This window comes from Lynx canadensis, chromosome D1, assembly GCF_007474595.2.
Source record: "Lynx canadensis isolate LIC74 chromosome D1, mLynCan4.pri.v2, whole genome shotgun sequence".
NCBI lineage: Eukaryota > Metazoa > Chordata > Mammalia > Carnivora > Felidae > Lynx > Lynx canadensis.
In genome coordinates, this window is record NC_044312.2 from 19,995,885 (window position 1) to 20,013,785 (window position 17,901).

The following is a 17,901-nucleotide window of genomic DNA, read 5'->3' on the forward strand; positions in this document are numbered from 1 at the left end:
AGGAGTCCTTCCTCATCTGTAGCCCTGGTCTGTTTATCTTCCGCAGGGCTAGAGGGAAACCGAAACCGAGGAGACTTGGGGAGTGGCGCTGGGGGTGACAGTCCACACTTTACCGATGCTCACTTCTCTCAGTGAGACCCTACACAGCAAGTGAAAGCCAAGCCATCCTGTCTCCTAAGACCCTAAAGGCTGAGTTGAGTGGCTACTGAAGGCATGGCCAGTGTACAACCAGACCCTGGCCTCAGTAAAGACCCTGAACGCACCCTGCACTCCATCCCTACATATTTGCACCCAGCCTTGCGGGGGTGGGGGGGGTGGTATTTCAGCCTCATTTCTGGGCTCAGAGACTAACTTGAGCCTGGGAAACAGAAATAAGGACACTAGTGAATGTCCCTTTGGGAGCAGGAGCAGTTAAAAATGTGTTTAGGTGACAGTTACCTTTGAGTCAAGGCACTGCAACCCTTTGTCAGAATTTAGCCTTACTCAAGAACCAGGGTGTTCTGGGGGCGGGGGGGATGGGGGGATCCGAGAAGAGGAGGGGAGGGATAGGCTGCCTGCTGGGTCCTTACCCTCCCCCTTGTTCCACGTCAGCAGGACTCAGCTCCCCGCTCTCCCCCAGAACTCTCCAGGCCCCCCCTCCCCCCACTCTCTGGCAGACACGCTCCCCTTTTTCTAGTTCTGCTCACGCTGGGACTCGCTTTCCTGAGCCAAGCGCTGAGCGCCACCGAGGGAGAGTTGAAGGCATTTCCCTGGGGAATCCAGTTATCCTGCCTTTGCCTAGGCCCCAGCAGGAACCTACCATGACGAAAGAGGAAGGGAGGAAACTGGATGGCTATGGAAAGAAGTAGGACCTCGAAGACTGCGGGAGTTTTCCTTCCTCCTTCGCCTCCGCCTCCGCCTCCGCCTCCGCCTCCCCTTTCTGTACCGAAAGGAAACAAAGCTCTGTAGCTGAGAGTGCCAGCAGCCCACACCAAAGCAGGCCCGGGACGCCGAGGCGGAACTAGGATCGGAAGCGGAGGTGGAGACAGGGATTCCTCGGTCACCACCCTTTTCCATGAGGGCGAACCCCTCCTCCCAGGGTGCTCCAATAATCACAGCTGGGGCTTATCTTGAGAGCTCTAGGGGGTGAGCCCTGCCTGCCAATAGGCAGGCCGTACAGGGAAACCTTGTGCTGCAAACGTGCCTGTTGAGTCCTGGCCTCAGACTCCTTCTGGAGCTGTGGCCCACACCCTTGGGGGAAATTGAAAAGTCAAGAAAGCTGGGAAGTTTCTCTTTGGTGGTGGGGCTGCTGAGCAGAAGCTGAGTTTCTAGTGTATTCTAATGTAGAAATGCTAGGGTTACCAGAACCCATTCCCTACCTTCCCCCCAAGGCTCTGGCCTGGCCCATCCTACTTCTGCTTTGGGGTGAAGGAGGCCCCCAAGATGTCCAGCCTCCTTTTGACGTTCCATTCTGGTCTGTCCTACCAAAGGAGGAAGAGGCACTCCAGAGCTTATAGGCCTTCCCCTGCCACCTGGCCTGGCCCTTTTAGGGCCAATCTACCTAAAGGGTAAAAGTTATATATTTATTTATTTTTTAAAAACTTATTTATTGGGGCGCTTGGGTGGCTCAGCGGCTCAGGTCATGATCTCTCCGCTAGTGAGTTTGAGCCCCACATCAGGCTCTGTGCTGACAGCTCAGGTCCTGGAGCCTGCTTCAGTTTCTGTGTCTCCCTCTCTCTGCCCCTGTCCCACTCGCGCTCTGTCTCTCAAAAAATAAATTCAACAATGTTAAATTTTTTAAACCTTATTTATTTGTTTTGAGAGAAAGAGAGGGGGGAAGGGCACAGAGAGAGGGAGAGAGAGCGAGAATCCCAAGCAGGCTCTGCGCTGTCAGCACAGAGCCAGACGCACTCGATCCCACAGACCGTGAGATCATGACCTAAGGCGAAATCAAGAGCCACAGGCTTAACCAACTGGGCCACCCAGGTGCCCCAAAGTTATATTTTTAGGTAGTTTATAAACAATTCACCCCTTAAAAGCAGAGATGTTTCATTGCCTGGATTATCTCTAAAGGATAGCCCAGCACTGTCCAATAATGTGAGCCACATAGGTAGTTTTAAATTTTCTACTAGTCACCTGCAAAAAGTAGGAAGAAACGGGTGAAACGTTAATGTATTTCATTTAGCCCCAATATACCAAGAATACCATTCAACATCCAATCAATACAAATAGATTAATTTCTTCGTGTTTTTTAATACTAAATTTCCAAAACCCAGCGTGTATTTTATAGTCACTGCACATCTCAGTTTTTACTAGCCATATTTCAAGTGCTCAGTAACCACATGCACGTGGCTACTGGTTAAACTATTAGTTACCTATTGGGAAGCACATGGCTAGTTCGTTGTCATAATCCCTTTTACCCCTTTCCAGTGTAGGTAGACATACACAGAAAAATGGGAAGCAGTGGCCGAAGCCACCCTAGCACTTTCGTAGGCCTGCCTTTTACCCATGCATTATATACGATTATCGTGAGTATTCACCGAACATCGACTATATGCCAGGCTACTCAGTACACACCTTCCCGAGCTTTCCCCAAGGTTTAGGACATTAGATAAATGGACTCACATTTATTGATTCTCATTTGACTAAAATCTGTCACCCAGATCCAGCAGGCTGGAGCTATATGATAGGCTGACATATAAACAGGATTGCACACTGTTGCTCAGGATTTGCCCTGAGCAAAAAATAAATACAGATCACATGCATTTCCCCCCCCCCCCAACCCTCAAGAGCTGATAGAGCTCCCGCTTATGGTTTCAACTGAAGAATTACGAATTCCAAGAGAGAAAAGACATATTTTTCGGGGAGCAAATAATTAAACAATCCTTCTCTCTTTCATGTCTGCCTCATCTAAAACTGTCATCTGAGCTGGGACTTGGTTTCCCAAAAAGATAATTCTATTGATGATCAAAGGAAGAGACTGGTGCCATTAGCCACGTTGCCTATACAGTGGCCTTCAAAATAAGGGGGGAAATGTATTTTAGAAGGATCCGAGTAACACGCTTTACTCATAACATTTTGTCTTATATTGCTTTTTGTCAGTTTCAGCTCACTTTCTGAGTACTTTATTTTAAGCACTATCAAAGTGGATGATATGTCTAGAGAAAGAACAGGAGTCACTGAATGCTTCCTGCAAATGCATCTTCAAATAATGCCCTTACCCCCAGAAATTAGGATGTGAACTCCCATGAGAACACATTCAAGATATCCAAATCACAGTATTCCTCAGGTAAGGACCATCCAGTTTGCTCATTCAGGACAATGTCAGTCTATAGGGTCAAAACCTTTCATTTCTCAGGGCACGTGGGTGGCTCAGCCGGTTGAGCGTCCAACTTCGGCTCAGGTCATGAACTAATGGTCCACTCTCTTAGTACAGAGTCTGCTTGGGATTCTCTCTCTCTCTCTCTCTCTCTCTCTCTCTCTGCCCCTCCCCCACTCATGCTTTTTATTTCTCTGTCTCAAAATAAATAAATAAACTTTAAAAAATACTCTCATTTCCCAAAAATAAATAAAAAATAAATAAAATTAAATTTTAAAAATGTTCATTTCTCTTTCAAAGTTTTCTGTGCTGCCCTTAACATCTTGATTTAAAACATGCTTCATAAAGCGATAGAAAGACCTGGAGTTTGAAATACTTAATCCTCTAAAAGACACATAGTGAAATGAGAATATCCCCACCATTTTCCTCATCAAGTCCCAAAAAAGTAACCAAACGTATTACCGGAGAAAAAGCAATAAGCTAATCAAAATGCCTTTTAAATATCCTTTTCTTCCATTCGAAACCATCCAAATTCTATTCGCAGATTTAAAATTTGGTACCTATTGATACAATGTACTTCAAACAACAACACCAAATTAGTATGCATAGCTTTGAAAATTATGGGGCATAAAATGCTACCATTATGAACTGCGAGTTTCTGATGTTAGAGATTGTAAAACCTTTTCAAACTCTATTAGGAGGCATGGAGATGACTTGGTAAATATTTCCCAAGAGGACTTTGTGCATGGAACTAAATAGTTGGTATATTTTTGTTAAAATGGTGGATCGGCTATATTTGTTTGGGAATACTGTTCTCGAAGACGAATTGATTTTTGCTCTTCCGACTTTCGTTGATAATGCAATCAAGTTAGTGGACCAAACGAAATAGAAAGTACAAATGTTTGCACTACAAGAGGATAGCATTGAAGTGGTTTTAACAATGACCAAGATGGTAGTTAATCTTAAAAGGAAACAGCAGAAAAACTATTGGAGAGGTTGTGTTTTTTTTTTAATGTTTATTTATTTTGAGAGAGAGAGAAAGAGCAAGCCCATGCATGGGGGGAGGGACAGAGAGAGAGAGAGGAGGAGGGGAGAGAGAGAATCCCAAGCTGACGGTACAGAGCCGGATGCGGGGCTTGATCTCAGAAACCATGAGATCATGACCTGAACCAAAATAAAGAGCCTAACCGGCTGAGACACCCAGGTGTCCCTGAGAGGTTTTCTTGAATAAACAGAAAATAAGAAAAGTCATTCTATGTATAACCTAAAACCTGGGAGCCAAAGAAGAAAATGCTGATAAAATTAACTGTATTAACTTTTCACAATTCTGCATGCCAAAAATTATCAAAAGCAAAGGAAAACGACAAACAACAAAACAGATAGAAAGTATTTGTGACTCATATCCCAGACACAGGGATAATTTGTTATATATAAAAAGTTCCTACAGATCAATAAGGAAAAAGGCCAAGAGAACAATTTAAAAATCGGCAAAAGATACGAAGAAACAGTTCACAAAAAAAGAAAATATAAATGGTTATTAAACATTTTATTTTTTTAATGTTTATTTATTTTTGAGAGAGAGAGAGAGAGAGAGAGAGAGAGAGCATGAGTGGGGGAGGGGTAGAGAGAGAGGGAGACACAGAATCTGAAGCAGGCTCCAGGCTCTGAGCTGTCAGCACAGAGCCTGATGCAGGGCTCGAACTCATAAGCCACGAGATCGTGACCTGAGCTGAAGTCAGTCACCCAACTGACTGAGCCACCCACGCACCCGTGGCTATTAAACATTTCAAAGAGGCTAATCATAATGCTAAAAAGAAGCCTAATGAAAGATCAGCTACACTGAGACAGCATCATTAATATATGGAATTAAGAAATAAAAAAATCTAATTGCCCACTCCTGTTGGCAAAACTGTGGGGGAAATAATCAGTCTCACACTTTGATGCAATTCCTACATGCCCTTTTGTACCCTTTGAATGGGAATCATATGAATGTGGTGTTATTAAAAACTCAATCGTGTTAAAATTAAAACCTAAAGGAAAAAGGAATTCTTTTACTTCAACCCCAAAATGTCCAAATCAGAATTCACTACGTTACATTATGATTTTAGCCCTTTTCCCTAAGTTACTGAACCCAAAGTAGTATAAAGTTGTGTTTCACAGACATTTGCCTATAAAGGACATTAAAGTTTTATTCCTTAGTAAAGGTCCTGCAATGCTTTTTCCTATATTTATGATTTTCAAAAAGTTAATCACACACCCCACTCTCATCCAGAAATTAGGGACAATACCTACGTAATCACTTACAGAAAGGTCTTTGAAGAATACTTTTTGACTATTTCAATGATGGTGATATGGACATTTCTCATATTTACATTATACATCACGTGCTTTGTGCTGCTTTCTGACTTGAAGATCGCACCTCTTTTGTTTTTACATATAAAGACATGGAGTACCCCTTCGGTAGTCATGAACTCAAGATCACTCGGCTCTGTATGTCAGGATATGAACTCAGATTTCTCTGACCCCAGCGTCCATAGTCTGTTCATTTCAACCACATTATCTTTGTAAAATAAACAAGTAAAGCTATCACAGATGCTGTTTATTTCTCATCTGGAGGAAAACCTAAAACGATAGCCCTTGATTTAAAACACCCATCTTCCCAGTCCTCCTTGGAGGATTTATAAATTCATGCCATTACCTTCGATACCCAGAATCTCAAATACCAGAAAGGATATTTCAAGGTTTTAACTTTGGAATATGAATACACACACACACACACACACACACACACACTTCGCATCATCACTTCAAGGTGAACGTTGCCAATGGTAAACAGAAAAGGGCTTGGAGGTTACAGTCTGGCTCCGTCATCGCTGCATGCTAGCTCTATGAACTTGGAATGTTATTTAACCCCTCTAAGCCCTACTTCATAGGACAGCTTGGGGGAGTGATTCAGAGAATGTATACACCCTCAACATAGCCAATGTTTTAGGTCAATGATACCTCAATTTTTAAAAGGTAATATATGTAAAGCATTTTGCTCGGTGCCTGGCATACAGCTAGATCTCAGTAAGTAATCCTATGACCACTGCTCATGCTGTTGGTGATGGTGATATCAGGGATAGTGGAGACTGATGGTGGCAAGCAAGACCACAGGATCAATTCTGGAACCCTGGGACTACTATTGACATGGGTGATTAACACATCCAACATCGTATCGTTACATAAAAGGAGCTTATATAATCCCAGAAAGAGTTTCTTGTCAACAACAAAAAGGAAGGTATTGGGAAGGAGACAGTGCCTAAATAGTACTCTCCTGCATACAAATGGGAACAAGTGGGGAATATCTATTTAGTTCTAGAAGACACCTTGAAGAAGATTTTAAGGAAAAAGGCAGCATCTGGGGCTCCTGGGGGGCTCAGACCGTTCAACATCCAACTCTTGACTTTTGGCTCAGGTCATGATCCCAGGGTCATGGGACCAAGCCCTGCGTCAGGCTCCATGCTGAGTGTGGAGCCTGCTTGGGACTCTCTCCTTCTCTCTCTCTCTCCCGCTGTCCCTCTCCCCCTCTCGTGCTCTCTAAAACAAAAATTTAAAAAAAAAGATTTATGAAAAAAATTGAAGATGGCATCATCTAACTTTCCCCCGCCAGAGTTCAAAAACATTAAACTAGAAAATACTGTAAGATCAACACCAAGTCTGGTGGTGTTCTCTACCAGAAGAGAACAATCTGGCAAAGAGCATTTATTGTCTACCAAGTATCCTACCTTTGCTAGGCTCTGTATGAGGTGGTTTGGAGAGATAGGGTAGTGAAGTACAGGAAACAAAAGTAGAAGGCTTACGTCTGCTTCAAATACACAGACACACACACACACACACACACACACACACACACAATACATGTAACTCGAAACATGCAAAACAAACAAAACTAACCAAGAGCTTCTGTGTGTATTTTGCTTCATTAGGAAAACATCACTAAGATGATATAGGCTCAATTGTAATTAGAATAGAAAATAATAGTGAGAGACAGTAAGGCCAAAACCTCTGTGATTTGTTCAGTTTTCATCTGCAAACATTTATTGAACATGTACCTTGGGAAAAGGTGGGTATGCATTTGGAGACTTTTTCTCATAGGTGTATATTTTGCTTCCACTTTTAAGCCAAGGATTTAATTTTATCTACTATGTCTTTAATATTTTCCACTGCACAGTGGACTTTCCCAAAATTGACACGAAAATACTTCTATGATTGATTGCAGTATTATTTGACAGTTGCCAGGTAAAATAATTGAGTCCTGGTTACCAGATCCCTCCCCATTGAATGAAAGGCAGGCAGCTCCTTAAGAAGGTGTGGTGACGCCATATCTTTTTTTTTTTTTTTTTTAATGCCATGTGGTTTGGTGGGGGGAAGAGATATGGACTGGTGAATTTGGGGAAGTCTCTTCACACCGAACTAAAATAGAACCTCTGGGGTGCCTGGGTGGCTCAGTCGGTTAAGTGCCCGACTTCGGCTCAGGTCATAATCTCAGAGCTTGTGAGTTTGAGCCCCGCGTCGGGCTCTGTGTTGACAGCTCAGAGCTTGGAGCCTGCTTTGGTTTCTGTGTTTCCCTCTCTCTCTGCCTCTCCCCCACTCATGCTCCGTCTCTGTCCCTCAAAAATAAATAAGCATTTAAAAAAATTTTTTAATAGAACCTCTGCTTTGCACGCTGAGGTCTTAGCCTCACCTAATTCAATTAGTAAAAATTGCTTTCGTCTGTCTTTCTGGAAGGATCATCCTTCTCAGCTCCCATCTACATAGGTAATTTCCATCCAAATCTACACCTAGATCATTCCCTTCTCCATCAGAAAACCACTCCTCCTTGGTATTGAATCACCATAGTATTGGCAGACGTGCCCCTCACTTTTGAAATAGGCTAAATATGGGGCGCCTGGGTGGCTCAGTCAGTTGGGCGGCCGACTTCGGCTCAGGTCGTGATCTCACGGTCCGTGAGTTCAAGCCCCGCGTCGGGCTCTGTGCTGACGGCTCGGAGCCTGGAGCCTGTTTCAGATTCTGTGTCTCCCTCTCTCTCTGCCCCTCCCCTGTTCACGCTCTGTCTCTCTCTGTCTCAAAAATAAATAAACGTTAAAAAAAAATTTAAAAAAATGAAATAGGCTAAATATTATATTGACGTGGTTTATCTCTTTTCATTGCCATGTTCTGTCTTCCAACTAGATCATTTTTTATAGGCTGTCTATTCGAATAATTCCAAAGTCAAAAATTAGAAAAAGTTATGAATTGAAACATCTCCCCTTTCCCTCTCTTGGCCAATCGTCTCTTTGGAGCCCATTGCTGTTACTGCTTTCTAAGTATCCTTCCAGACATATTTTAAGCGTATACAGATTATATATGTACATACACACACATACGTATACATGAACAAACATATCTGTGAATAAATAAATGTATGGGTGAAATCTATATGTATATACATTCCTCACACAGACACACCCTGTCTCCCTCTTTTTAAACAAAGGGAGAAGGGTAGCCTCCTACATACTTTCTACACCTTGATTTTTTACTTTTTTTTGGTTGCACATTGTAACATGTACAGATGTGCCACGGTTATTTAACCAGTTTCTTTCTATGAGACCCAGGATGATTTCTTAAGATATTTAGGATGTCTTCAATCTTGTGCTGTTACAAACAATGCTGCACTAAATACATGCAATAAATAACCATATACACATATTATTTTACACATGGGCATTCTTAGACGATGAATTGCTGGATTGAGCGTGTAATTGTTTTTTCAACTTTATTTATTTTTGAGAGAGAGAGACAGAAAGCATGCGTGGGGGAGGGGCAGAGAGAGAGGGAAAGAGAGAAAATCCCGAACAGGCTCCACACTGTGAACACGGAGCCCGATGTGGGGCTCGAACCCACAAACTGTGAGACCGTGACCTGAGCCAAAGTCAGACGCTTAACCGACTGGGCCATTGAGGCGCCCCTCGAGTTTGTAATTTGGACTCTCTTTGCCAAACTGTACTCCATAAATGGAATACCAATTCATATTCTCATCCGTGGCACATGAAAGAACCCCAGGTGATTCACATGCAAATGACGTCAGGTACAAAACCCTGGTTTTTAGGTCACTTAACCCTTGAGAGCTTCAGTTATCCTACCCGCCAAGTGGGTACAATGCCACCTACCTCAGAGACCTATTGTAGGGTCTATTTTGTGAGGAAAATTGGCAAAAGAGCTTTAAAAACTGTCCAGCAAGAGGAAAATGTTAATTACTATTAAGGGTAACCGCTTCTAGCCCTTAAACCATGATAGGCATTGTATTACACGCTTAAATGTATTCTCTCTATACTGCAAAGTGAGCATAATTGCTTTGGACTTCTATTTCAAGAAACTGAAGCTCAGAGACAGGACTTAGACTTAACAGGCCACACATCTGGTAAGGACAGAAGAGGGATTGAAACCCAGGTCTGCACGGGTTCAAAGACTGAGCTCTTTCCACTGGACTTCACTTTGACTCATAATTTGTTTCCATTCAATTATTTATGTATTAATGTATGTATTTATTTATTTATTTATTTTCATCCAGTGTAATTAACATACAGTGTTCTATCAATTTCAGGTATACAATATAATGATTGGGCATTTGACTTATGATTTAAGTAAATACAGTATTACTGCTTTAATTTTTATAAAATGTCATTTAAATCTATCAAACATAATGAAAGAGTGAGGGGCTCATGCAAGACACAACCAGGGACCGTGAAGAATTGGTAGAATTTGGGGGGAAGGAGGTGAGGACACTGTTCCCATAGAGGAGAATAGCAAATACGAGTATTCAGAGCGAGAGGGTAGAACAAGTGTATTTTCGGGATCCTGAGACGATCGTAACTGGAGTGGAGACCGGGAGCGGGATTTGGAAATGTGGTTTGGGCCTTATTGATGGGTACTTTGGAAGATAGTTCAGAAGACTTCATTCTTAATTTGGAGGGCGGTGGGGTGAGGGTAGTGGCCAATAAAGATTTTTCCGAAAAGAGCTGTAACTGTGGATGATAATGTGGTAGGACATTTTATGTCAAGTCTTTATGCATGAGGAGTTAGAGGAGAGGCACTCAGAAGTGCAAAAAGTATCGATGTTTCCAGACGGGTCCATGCAGCCATTTCAGTCAAAAAACAACCATCCGTTCATTCAACAGATATTTATTGGGCCCTTTCTCTGGATGTCAGACATGGTAAGAATAGCTCAGAAGATATAAATATAGGGGCGCCTGGGGTCTCAGTCGGTTAAGCCTCTGACTTCTGCTCAGGTCATGATCTCACGGGTTGGTGGGTTCAAGCCCCACATCAGGCTCCATGCTGACAGTGGACAGTGTGGACAGCCTGCTTGGGATTCTCTCTCTCCTTCTCTGTCTCTGCCCCTCCCCTGCTGGCACATGTGCTCACTCTCGCTCTTGCTCTCACAATAAATAAACAAACTTAAAAAAAAAAAAGAAAATATAACTATAAATACCACATGGTCTCTGCTATTCAGACCTTCAAACCTCATGATAATGGCACGATCTTAACTGCTAACAGCTTTCATCGCTCCTTCTAATCCTTTCTTCAGGAGCCACAATGTTGATTCAAAAGTGCAAATCTGATTATATTAGTCCGTAGTCCGTGCTTAAAATCCTTTGGTAGCATGTTTTGTTACCTTCCCCGCCAGCAACAGGTGTTGCTGTAACCATCTCTCCAACCCTGACTTTCACTCCTCGACAGGTCTCAGAACAAATCGCTTCCTCCCAGGGGTGCCTGGGGGGCTCAGTCGGTTAAGCCTCTGACTTCAGCCCAGGTCATGATCTTGCGGTCCCTGAGTTTGAGCCCCGTGTCGGGCTCTGTGCTGACAGCTCAGAGCCTGGAGCCCGTTTCAGATTCTGTGTCTCCCTCTCTCTCTGACCCTCCCCTGTTCATGCTCTGTCTCTCCCTGTCTCAAAAATAAATAAACGTTAAAAAAAAATTCTTTTTAAAAATAAAAAAAAATTGCTTCCTCCCAGAAGTCTTCCCGGATGCCCCCAGGGTGTGAGGGGTGACCTGCCCCGTGTGCTACCACACACTTCTGGTATCATCGTATTTTTCTCACTGTATCGAAACTGCCTCTTCAGTCGTTTATCTCCTTCCCTGAACTGTAATGTGAATAACTAAATAAGCACATAGGTGAAAGCCACTCAGATGATCCAGCCGGAGAGATTCGACTTTACATGGGAAAGAAGCAAGTGTTTTCTGTTGTTCACAGAGTGGCACGAAGGCTAATCCTCCCTGCTCACCTCTCTGATTTAGTAGCAAATGGGGCCGAGATTGTAGGTGGCGGTGGAGTTGGAAAGGCTGGTTAGCAGATAACAAGACGAGAGGAGGGTGGTTGCTATGACAACCTGTAAGCTTATCAAATACCACAAGCCCGTCGTGCCCCGGGAAAAACCCAGATTCGAATGGGTGTAAGATCTGCAGGTCCCAACTACCCGGCCCAAATAGTTTTTTGTGTTTTTGTGGTTTTTTTTTTTAGAACCCTAGAATGCTAAGGCGGGTAGAACTTTAGAGATTTTTTTCCTTTTTGTACTCCTTGTTGTACAAATAAATTTCAGAGAAGGTCAGTGGTCTGTCCAGTCACACATAGCAAATTATTGGAAGAGCCGAGGTAGGAGAAAAAAAGAGTCTTTCTACACCCCCTGAAGTGTTACCATTTCGTGATTCCCAAAGATGTTGGATTCTTTCACCGATACGTCAGTCACCGTGGGTTTGCACACTTTCTCAGTATGCTCAATTTTTCATTCTACTCCCTCAAAACTTCACGCATCCATCCACTCATCCGTTCACTCCTTCAACCAGTCGGTCTCGGGGAATGTTACTCCATATCTCATCCTCCTAAGCGGTACAGAAAATAGGAAACTCTCTAAAGCTGCGTTCTTTGGCCCTCATTTGATTTTGCAATGAAATGGGGAAAACTGGATTTTTTGCCTGGTACCAAAGTATCCCCCTACAGGTTACTTGCTGTTTACAAACAGGCAAGTGTAACTGTATGTGATGTGATCAGGCTGTCACCACGTCGACCCAGGGATCAATCTGACCAGCCGTCACAGTGGGACAACCAGACACGCATCGCAGGTGCCCTGTGATGATGCTAAATGATAAATAAATTTATGATCATTAGATACACCATCACCTACAAAATATTCCTGCCAAATATTTTAACCTGAGCCCAATCAGGTTTAGACCCTACCTGAAGCTACAGAAAGTATAGAGGATAGAAAACAAGCTACGCTATACCATGTGGAGGCATTCAGAAATATCCAACACTGTATGGACTGCTCCCCATTTCCTTCGGCAAAGGCAATGCCCTGAGGAAAATAAGAATAAAGTGAGAACTCAAGACTTAAGACACACGGTCCGCGATCCTTGACTGGGTGCTGCTCTGAACATACCAACCATAAAAAAAAAAAAAAAAATACTTTTAGAGAAATAGAGACATTTGAATATAGACGAGGTATTCAAATATTAAGGAATTGTTGTTAATTTTGTTAGAGGTGATTATGGCATTGTGGTTATATAGGAAAATATCTTTTTAAATTTTTTTAATGTTTCTTTATTTTGAGAGAGAGAGAGAGAGAGAGAGAGAGAGAGGGAGAGAGAGAGACAGAGTGCGAGCAGGCTCCAGCCTCTGAGCTGTCAGCACAGAGCCCGATGCAGGGCTTGAACCCACGAACCGTGAGATCATGCCCTGAGCCAAAGTGGGAGGCTTAACTGACTGAGCCGCCCAGGCTGCCCCTCCTTCTAATTTTTTTAAAGGTGTATTTTTAAGTAATTTAGGTGAAACATATTGTCTGAATATATTTTAAGAAAACTTCAGGGGTGGGGTAGAGATGAAATGAATATGACAATACGTTAATAACTGCTACGTTTTCGGGGTGCCTGGGTGGCTCAGTCGGTTAAGCGCCCGACTTCAGCTCCGGTCACCATCTCACAGCTCGCCAAGAGTTCGAGCCCTGCGTTGGGCTTGCTGCTATCAGCGAGGAGCCCGCTTGGATCCTCTGGCCCTCCCTCTCTCTGCCCCTCCCCTGCTCATGCTCTCTCTCTCTCTCCCTCAAAAATAAACAAACATTAAAAAAATAACTTAAATTTTAGTGATCAATACATGGAAGTTCCTTATACTATTTTGTGTATTTGTCAGAAATTTTCCATAATAAAAAGAAAAAGCAAAAATATTATTCAACCATTAAAAAAAAGGTCGGACGTGGTGTGTTAAGTCAGGGTACGCTCAGTACCCAGCGTCCAGAAGGCAGCCCAGGAACAGACCAACAGCTTTCTAGGAGTCTGGAGAAGAAAGCGGTCTTGGCCTGGGGAGGGACTTGGTGAACGCAACAGAAAGGTGCATGGGCAGAAAGAACGGAGGGTCTGAGCAGAGCCTGGACAATTGTCAGTTTAAAGGCACACTCACCTCCACGCTTCTCCCACGTGGGCTGCAGGAGAGATGCTGGTGAGTCTGACACTCAAAGATGCCCGAGCCTCATTGCCTAATTTGATATTAAAAGTCCACTCACAGTTGGTCCAGAGAGTGAACCCAGAGCCTGACCTCCCACGGTGCACGGTGCACCGCGTGAGCTCCCAGCCGCCGCCGAATAATCAAAGCTAATTACAAACACAAAGGGACGCTCATTTGCAAAGAAATGACCCACAGCTACTTGTTGCACCGTCAGAGGTCAACTCAGTCCAACCCAATTAGTACTTTCCCCGAGAGATTCCTGACCTCCAAGCCCATCCCAACAGCAGGCTCTAGCTGGAGCCAGCGTAAAGCCACCCAGAAGCCTTTGAAAGCCCGAGGAGTATGTTTTTCTCTCAAGCTCAATGTTGACCTTTTTTTTTTTTTTTTTTTTAACCCGGCCCTTATCCCTTCAGAACAAATTCAGTGGGTCCACATCAAACAAAACAACAGCAGAATGGATGATGTTGCCATTTATCTGCTCTGACTAATGCAGTTCCTGATTTCCCTTCCAAATTAAATGCGTTTCGCTTAGTACATTTTCAACAGACGTTACTCATCTGCTCGATTAATGAGTTTGCGGTGAAAGCGTACTTTGGTAGCAATTTGAAACAAAAGCACCTTAACGTGCCTGAGGCTTTGCTTTTTCCTTGTCTCTCTATATCTTAGCCTCTCTTCCTCCCTCTCCCTCCCAAGGGCAAATGCATCACAGTAGTGAGGACGGGGAAGCTGGAATTGGCTGAGGGTTCTCTTCTGTGTCACTACACTACATTAGGAATAAAACCTTCCACTTAAACACTTAAATGAAAACATCGAGAAACTAATTTACTATTTGCAATCACATGATTTAAGCCGAAGCTGCCTTAATTTCCTTCCCATTTTGCTTCATATTCAATGTGAGCACACACTAGATTGGTCTATGAAAAGGCTGTCTTCGAATCACAACACTTAAGACCTCTTTCATTTTCTTTTTGATTAAATAATTGAAATTCCTGTCAGGGCCTGCACTTTACTGGCGCACAGATTTGGTGTGTGAGGATAAAGACCACTTTTTGTCTGCTGCCTGGGTCTTAAAAGCCAGCGGGCTTTCCTTCACTGAGGGGCTGGACCCACGCTATTCACCCATTTCGCAGAAACGTTCTGGGCCCATTATGTGATTGTTCGAGACAAATTATGGAAAGCGTCTCCTCTCATCTAACCATCCCTATTCATCTGGAGGCTTCTGCTAGGCTGAAAAGAGCTGAGCTAACTTCATCCACTAGGAAATTAAAAAAAAAGAAAACCCACGTGCACAGCTACACACAGACGCAAAGCACGCAAATATCAAAAAGTAATAAGTCACGGAAAACTTCATTCGCTTCAACTAAAGAAATCTGAGGCTATTTACATCCCGTGACGGGCTGTGGCAGGGGCCCAGCATGGCCACAGGCCGCCGGCATCCTTAAGGGTGTGGTAAGTGGATCATAAAGACAAAGTCACCCCCTCTTTATTCCCATCATCTGACGAGCCCGTGACTGAACTGCACAGAAGCAGGTGTTTACGTGGCTCTACCCTTTGAAACTTGTCTCTGTAACACATACACGGCCTTCGGATGTGTGTCCGTGTTTAAATACAAATCACGGGGCAGCTGGGTGGCTCAGTTGGTTGAGCGTCTGACTTTGGCTCAGGTCATGATCTCGGGGTTTGTGAATTCAAGCCCCATATCCTGCTCTCTGCTGTCCGCACAGAGCCCGATGCGGATCCTCTGTCCCCCTCTCTCTCTGCCCTTTCCCTGCTCGTGTGTTCTCTCTCTAAAATAAAAAGATATTATTTATCTTAATAAATGCTTAATAAATAAATAACACACATTCTCTCTTTTTTTTTATTTTAATTTTTTTTTTTTTTTTTTTTTGAGAGAGAGAGCAAACAGGGGAGGGGCAGAGAGAGAGGGAGTCACAGAATCCAAAGCGGGCTCCAGGCTCTGAACTGTCAGCACACAGCCTATCGTGGGGCTTGAACTCATGAACCAGGCGATCGTGACCTGAGCTGAAGTCAGCTGCTTAACCAACTAAGCCACGCAGGTGCCCCCACACACATTCTCTTTTATAAGGCTGGTCATCAGATACACCTGGATGTTCAACACACCTAGCTGGGTGCCCTTGGGTATATTATCTGTGACCTCCAGGAGCCTCGTGCTCATCTGTAAAATGGGGACATAAATAAATGGTCCCTCCTTCCTCTCAGGATGGTGGGGATCTTTTAATAAGACAGTGCCTGGGAAGTGGTTAGTGTGTCTAAGCAATCCTGTTATGTGCTTATACGTCTTTATATGTAAATCTACATATGATCGTGTTCACATTCCCCCAAATAGTGTACTTTCAGAGAATGAACAGTCATACCCACATTTTACCCATTAAAAACCAACCAAACAAAAACCTACATCTGAGTACAGAAGGAGAGCCATAGGTCATACACACATGCGCGTGCGCACACACACGCACACACACACACACACACATACAGTTGACCCTTAAACAATGGGGGGGCTAGGGGCACCAACCCCCACCCCATGCAGTCACAAATCCACGTATAACTTTTGACTCCCCCAGAACTTAACTACTAACAGCCTACTGTTGACTCAAAGCCTTATCAATAACATAAACAGTTGACTAACACATATTTTACACATCATATGTATTATATACTGTATTATAATAAAGTAAGCGAGAGGAAAAAAATTTAAGAAACTCATAAGGAAGAGAAAATACCTGGACAGTACTGCACTGTATTTACCGAAACAAATCTGCGTGTGGGTGAACCCGTGCACTTACAACCAGTGCTGTCGTGGGTAAGCTGTATAGCATATTTTTCTTTAAAAAAAAAAAATGTTTATTTATTTTGGAGAGAGAGAGAACATGAGGGAGGTAGGAGCAGAGAGAGAAAGAGAGAGAGAATCTCAAGCAGACTTTGCATTCTCAGCACAGAGCTCAATGCAGGGCTCAAACTCACAAACCGTGAGATCGTGACCTGATTGGAAATCAAGTCAGACGCTTAATTAACTGAGCCATCCAGGCGCCCCTGTATAGTATAATTTTATTGCAGGAAAGGGCCTTAACGGGTATCTGGCCCAACCTCCACCCAAAGTGGGCCTCCCACCTAAAACGTCGGGGACAGTTCAATGACTTCCCCAGAGGAAGCCTCAATTTATTTCTGGATAACCTCTAACTACTGATTCCTGTTCTGACCTCCGGAATCACATGGAAAACTCTGCTACAGAGAAGCTTTTCCAATATTAAAACACAAACAATAACAACAACAAAGACAAACATTTTAAAAGCTCTACTGTTTGCTCTGAGTATTCTCTTACCCAGAACCTGCACAGCCCCTCATAACATAGGAGTTTTACACCCTCTTACAATTTTGGGGTTCTCAACTTTAAAGGGTACCTGCCTTGGAGGACGTGGGAGGCACCGGAAGCAAGATGACGGCAGTGGTCGATGAGGTGTTCCCTGAGGGCGCTGGGCTCTACGTGGACCTGGAAGAGGCAGGAGGCAGCACCGGGCTCCTGATGAACTTGGCAGCCAGTGAAAAGGCAGTTCATGCAGACTTTTTTTTTTTTTTTTTTTTTTAATGATTTTGAAGATCTCTTTGATGATGATGGTATCCAGTGAGGTATGGTCCAGTGATGCGTGTGGTCACAACTCTGTCACGTATTGGTGTGGTGGATCTCCTCAAAGGACAATTTCAGGGCGCTTGGGTGGCTCAGTCAGTTGAACATCCAACTTCGGCTTAGGTCATGATCTCACAGTTCAAGGGTTTGAGCCCTACATTGGGCTCTGCGCTGACAGCTCAGAGCCTGGAGCCTGCTTCGGATTCTGTGTTTCCCCCTCTCTCTGCCCCTCCCCTACTTGCGCTCTGTCTCTCTCTCTCTCTCTCTCTCTCTCTTTCCCTCTCTCTCAAAAAATAAACATTAAAAAAAATTTTTTTAAATAAAGAACAACTTCAAATGGTTCTAAAGAACTTGTGGACAGTACTTGAAATTAAGAGATGGTTAACCAAGAAAGAGAAGGATGGTTTTAACCCTCTGTGTGAGGCCCACTAGTCTCCGAAT

At 43.6% G+C, this 17,901-nt stretch overlaps 1 pseudogene; it reads left to right on the forward strand.

The window, feature by feature from the left end:
• Window positions 1–17,271: 17,271 nt before the first annotated feature.
• Window positions 17,272–17,461, forward strand: LOC115525614 (annotated as a pseudogene).
• Window positions 17,462–17,901: the final 440 nt, after the last annotated feature.